At 41.2% G+C, this 6,053-nt stretch overlaps 1 long non-coding RNA gene across 2 annotated transcripts in view; it reads right to left on the reverse strand.

The window, feature by feature from the left end:
• The window catches only part of LOC122325257, a 28,995-nt gene extending 26,551 nt beyond the window's left edge, over window positions 1–2,444 (reverse strand). The window contains exons 1-2 of one of the 2 annotated variants that reach the window (XR_006247275.1): window positions 2,310–2,444; window positions 2,096–2,147 (exon numbers count right to left, since the gene is read on the reverse strand). This is a non-coding gene — a long non-coding RNA (uncharacterized LOC122325257). Of the gene's footprint in view, window positions 1–2,076; window positions 2,148–2,309 lie in introns of both variants that reach the window. The other variant, XR_006247276.1, reaches the window with a different exon arrangement.
• Window positions 2,445–6,053: the final 3,609 nt, after the last annotated feature.

Below are 6,053 nucleotides of genomic sequence, written 5' to 3' on the forward strand. Positions count from 1 at the left end.
ACAATGCCAGAAGAATGTTTTTTGTCTACATGCTTCCATAAAGAACATCTAACATCTGAAGAACCTTTCTGTTTCACAAAAGGTTCTTTGTGGCAAAAGATTCTACCAAATCAGAATATAAAAAGGTAAAAAAAAAATCTTTAACTGAGAGGTAACCTTTTAAGCACCGTTTTAAGCATTTTTTGAGAGTTTAACCACAAATTATCCCTTATTTTATATTAAAGTGGGACCCAAATGCTTGAAGACCCAAGAAATACCATAAATGTACTACCAGACCCGACAATTATTCGAAAGTTGGGTCTGAACCCGGCTGGGAAGACACAGATTAAACCGATCAGCACATATTGCACAGCTAACTGTTATTAACAACTCTCTTTATTAGATAAATTTAGTCTTAAGCAACACTGGTCTTTTCACAAGGAATCGGCAGGATAAAAGATGAAAAAATCTATAGGTTTTATTACAATTTAAAAAGGATTTGCTACAAAAAAAGGAAACACACTTTTTACCTTGTAAGGGTCCCCCTTTTCCTGCAGAATGGAATTCAGAGGCCCTGGTCGAATGTCAATGCGTGTTCGGTCTTTTCTTTGCGTCTCATTAAAAATCACTGATATTTATTAATCTTTTGTGTTTCCAATTATAGTGCTGACCTTATACATAATTTAATCTGACTCCAATCTTTCGTGATTCTAGTTATATTTATTTAAATGTAACTGCTGATCCCTCTAGTTGTGATTAAATTTGGATCAATAATTAACTATGATATTTCTTAGTTTCCACTTATCGTTTGTTTGGAGTCTGGGTCACTTAGAGACCTTGTTTGGCCAGAACAGACTCACGACACATCTGGGCTAGTCCAGGTCTTAGTCAGAGGCTACCCCGTAGATTGCTTACCTTAATGCAGCCATTTCCTCAATAGACTCAAAAAGAGTAATTTTTTATGTGTTCCCTAAGTAATAGCATGCTAAGCCAGTTTGGTGGCCAGAAGCCAAGATCTCAAAACGTGCCCCCGGCTTCATCGTAATTGTAAAAACCTTTTGGTGTTTACGTTCCCGTGCTCCAGGGTCACACCAGGCTGGAACACGTTCAGAGACCCAAAAGGAGGACACACCTCCTTCCCAACAGAACACAGTTCTACCAAGTTCTAATCTTTTCCATGATATAAGTGATTGCTGTGAAATTGAGACCAATTTACCAATCGCACTGAGACCTTTCAAATGAGACCAAACATGAGAGTGAAGAATGATAGGTTCATAAGACACATGACATATAATGCCTTATTCCTAATGAACTTTAAACCAAGTCTTTTGGGCAGAAGGAGGGGAAGCAGGAAGAGCAGAGGTGAAGAGGGTGTCATAAACACAACAGGAGGGGTGGTGTTGTTTACTCTCCTTTTGAAGTCCTTTTGTTCCTTTGGATATCCCTTCTCAGATTAGTCTTATTGCATTTACAGGTTTTGATTCACCTCCTTACAACCTATTCCTATGATACACATGTAACCCCTCCAGCCAGCACTCATGAAAGAAAAAACACCAGGAATCCACCCCTGCCTTAGGCACTCAACTCCTGCAATAACAAAACTCGGATGACATACTGCCATCACCATCTCAGATAAATTGCAAAACAAGAAAGTTACAAAACCCCTCAACTTAGATTATAAATTGCAGTTATAAATACTTAAATCCACCAAAACAGTACAAACAAAACATCAAGAAATTATTGCTATTTTAACAAAAAGAAACTCAAACCAACACAAACATTACTCGCACAATTCACACTAAATGTCCAATCAATACGTAAAAAAATTAAGAAGCAAAAAAAAAAGCATGTAAACCAAAGAAGCACACACTCACACAGCACAAAGTAATCGAAATATAATTAAACAAAACAAAGCAACAGCATCTCCAGATGATAGTTCCCACACAGCACTGACAACAGGGAAACTAAAATTGCACGTAGCAGTGCCGCTAATCTGTCTGCAAATTACATATTTATAGTTTATACAGAGCAAACAACTTTAGGTGAATATCAGTAGTAAAAATCATAATCACAGTATTAAAATCTAAAAAACCATACCGTATTATTCAGTACTGACCTCCAATCAGTCAAGCAGGCAATGGATATGCAGGGGAAGCCGAGCTGACTGACTAGACAAAAATTACCAGTTGTTACCAATGTCAGATGAGCACCTTCATCCAATGTATTAATCTTGATTTATGTATTAATCTTGATTTACGTTCAAACTACAAATTAATAACACCACTACAATATGAACAAGCTTAAAACAACCTCACAATAGAATGCCTTACCTGCAATGGGCAACCTCAGCCAAAAGCCAGTAAGGGAATTATTTCAACCTGCCAGTCTATAGAAAAAGTATACTATGAGCTCTAGCACGCAGCAAACAATTATCCCACATATCTGGATGGTGATTAAATGTGATGCAGAATGCAAGGGGGTGTTCCTCGTAACGACATACTGCCTCACCCACAAGTTTATATAGTCACTCCCTGCCCAATGATAGGACAATCGATGTGCAACCAGATGCAAGCAGAAAAAGCCTCACTATGACCTGCCACAATCTACTCCCTGCTTCTGCATTGTCCCCAAAACGATGATCAAGAACTTGTTATTTAAATCCTGAGCCTCCTGGTACACCACTGGGCTCCACAGGTCCTGGATCTTTGACTGATTTCTCACACCAAGCTCACAGAGATAAACCAGATGGCCCTCCCTCAGTGGTGTATCTTGGACATGTGAGTCATACTGCATTTTTTGGTGTTCTGCAGCAAGGTACTCCTGTGCCCCTGCAAAAGCCACTGGCAGTTGTGTTTGGTGCTCAACAACCCATTTATGTACTTTTCCTGCAACTGTCACTTCTACTCTACCTAGCAGAAAATCGACTGGTAACTGGGGTCCTTGACCAAACATCAAATTGAATGGTGACTAGCTAGATGATTGATGGGGAGTGGTATTGTAGCTAAACAGCACCTGTGGCAGACACAAAACCCAATCCCGCTTACTCAATGGCAGTGTGTGCAGAAGATTGTAAGTTCCTATTAAACCTCTCATGCTGGCCATTTTGTGCAGGGTGGTAGGGTGTGGTTCGAGACTTCTCCACCTTATAAAAATTACAAAGCTGCTGTATAAGTGAAGATTCAAAGTTGTGGTCCTGGTCTGAATGCATATGACCAGGCACCCCAAACTTACAGAAGCATCCTACCACAAGCACCTGTGCCACCATTTCTGCTCTCTGATCCCATGTCGGAACTGCCAGGGTGTATTTAGTGAAGACATTGGTCATCACTAGAACATTCTCCAAACCTCAACTGGACAGTTACAACACAGTGAAATCAATGGCAGAGATCTTGTTTGGCCTAGAGGCCAGCAAATGCCCCATAAAACTGGGAGGAATCAGTTGGATATCTTTATCAGACTGGTAGTGTTCGCACTCCCTACAACAACGACCCACCTCCCAGGATATACCTGGCCAATAACAGCGCTGACAAATCAATTTGATTGTATGCTCAGTGCCCTGGTATCTGTGCTTCTGATGCAGCCACCTTAAAATGGCTTCCCTCAACACAAGGAGCAAAAGTACTTATAATATTTTCTCTTTTTTATCATGGAGGAAGGCCCGACAGTACAGAACCCCTTTACTTTCTACCAGGTGGTTCCACTGACAAACACACAGTCAAGATACCCTTAGATAGTAATTAACGTTTATCCAAGCTGGGAAATCTCTTGTGCCACAAAAAACACAGGACCCTACCAATATCTGGGTCAGACTCTGGTAAAGCCCTCAAATCAGCTGTAGAATGGCTTGGAAAAACCTTAAGTGCTGCTTGGGTGACCTGATATACCTGTTCCACTCCTGCTGCCTGTTTCTTTTCACAGGAACCATTGTGGCCAGTAATGCAGCCCCCCCATTGCCGTCCACAGGAGGCTGTCTTGAAAGGGCATCAGCAATACTATTACTCTTATCTGGCCTATAGCACAAACTCAGCAACCAGCTTGTGTAGAGGGGCTTCCAATTTTGCAAATCCCTACACAAAGCAGCATTAGTAACTGGTGAACCCTAAAAATTAACAAAGCTCAGTAACATTACCAGGACCCCCAATTCTACCTCTACCACTACCTCTACTTTACTTGGGTCTGTGGCAACCCCCTGGAAGGACACCACATGACCCAAATAGTTTAGCTGCTGTTTGAAGAATGCACACTTTTCCAGTTTTGCTTTAAGGCCTTCCTGTTTTAAACAGCCCAAGGCCACCTCCAACCGTTCCAGTCACTGAGGAGGAAAATACCACAATATCATCCAAATACAAAACCTATGTCGCTGTCCAAACAATCGATCTTATCCAACACTGAAAAGTGCTGGGAGCATTACAGAGTACAAAAGGCATTCTATTCCATTCAAATAACCCAAACGGAGTACAGAAAGCAGATTTGGGCCTATCCCCCTCAGTGACTGGAACTTGGTTATACCCACTCGCCAAATCCAAAGTGGAAAACCAGTGGGCCCATGTCAGTGGCAAGTGTCTAAATTTGTGTTAACGAGCAGTTGGACAGGTGTACCTATTAAAGTGGCCAGTAAGTGTACACAATGCAAGTTGCCTAGCATAGTATTTGAGTAAAGTACTGCATCTAATATGCCTACGTTCACCAGGGCAGGTGAGGCCAGAAGGCCAGTTGGAAGTCTAGAATCAAGTGGCTCAAACAACACAGTACCCCCAGAATACTGTTCAGAACAAGTGGCATTTCATTGTCATTGGCTGAGATTTAACCTCATGACAATGCTGCAAGGCTTGCATCACAAAAAAACCCCACAAACCTTTACTAATGGTGGAGAGTCAAACAAGGCATAGCCTTGAGATCCTAAAGAGCTCCCAGTAGCACCTGCTCAGCCTGCCAATCTGCTGTGACGCAGCAGCCCGGTTGGTGCTAGTTTCCTGACGGCTGACCTGACCGACACTGCTCATCCATTGGCAACAATGCAGTAGAAACAGAAGATGAAGTGCCAGGCAGTGGATCATTGCATTCCTTGATAAAATGGCCAGGTTATGGCCATATAAAATGAGTTTGACGAAGAGACCGAATGCATCCGCAATGTTAGGTGCCCATATCCACTGTATTAATCAGTTTTGCTTTATGCTCAAACTATAAATGAATAAGAAAACACCTAGTGGTCATCTTATGAAAGTGAAAGGAGGAATTCAAATGTATATGTAAGGGTCCCCCTTTTCCTGCAGAATGGAATCCAGAGGCCCTGGTCGAATGTCAATGCATGTTCGGTCTTTTCTTTGCGTCCCTTTAAAAATCACTGATATTTATTAAGCTTTTTCGTTTCCAATTATAGTGCTGGCCTTATACATAATTTAATCTGACTCCAATCTTTCGTGATTTTAGTTATATTTATTTAAATGTAACTGCTGATCCCTCTAGTTGTGATTAGTCCAGGACTTAGTCAGAGGCTACCCCGTAGATTGCTTACCTTAATGCAGCCATTTCCTCAATAGACTCAAAAAGAGTAATTTTTTATGCGTTCCCTAAGTAATAGCATGCTAAGCCAGTTTGGTGGCCAAATTGGTATAATTGATAAACATTTGCACAACTGATCAGCAGTACAAAAATAACACAAAACAAAATAAAACAAACTTAAAAGGTCATTATACCTGGTCTTGAAAAAGTACATAGTGTGGTGTATGGGGACACACACACCACACTACGGGCCGATCTGGCTACAGAATTGCACCTTGTTGTGTTTTGTCACTTTCCTTATATACTCAGACCAGACAAAGAAATCCCAAATGTAATTGTAAAAACCTTTTGGTGTTTAGGTTCCCGTGCTCCAGGGTCACACCTAGCTAGAACACTTTCAGAGACCCAAAAGGAGGACACACCTCCTTCCCAACAGAACACAGTTCTACCAAGTTCTAATCTTTTCCATAATATAAGTGATTGCTGTGAAATTGAGACCAATTTACCAATCGCACTGAGACCTTTCAAATGAGACCAAACATGAGAGTGAAGAACGATAGGTTCATAAGACA

Source organism: Puntigrus tetrazona, chromosome 20 (assembly GCF_018831695.1).
Source record: "Puntigrus tetrazona isolate hp1 chromosome 20, ASM1883169v1, whole genome shotgun sequence".
NCBI classification, from domain to species: Eukaryota; Metazoa; Chordata; class Actinopteri; order Cypriniformes; family Cyprinidae; genus Puntigrus; species Puntigrus tetrazona.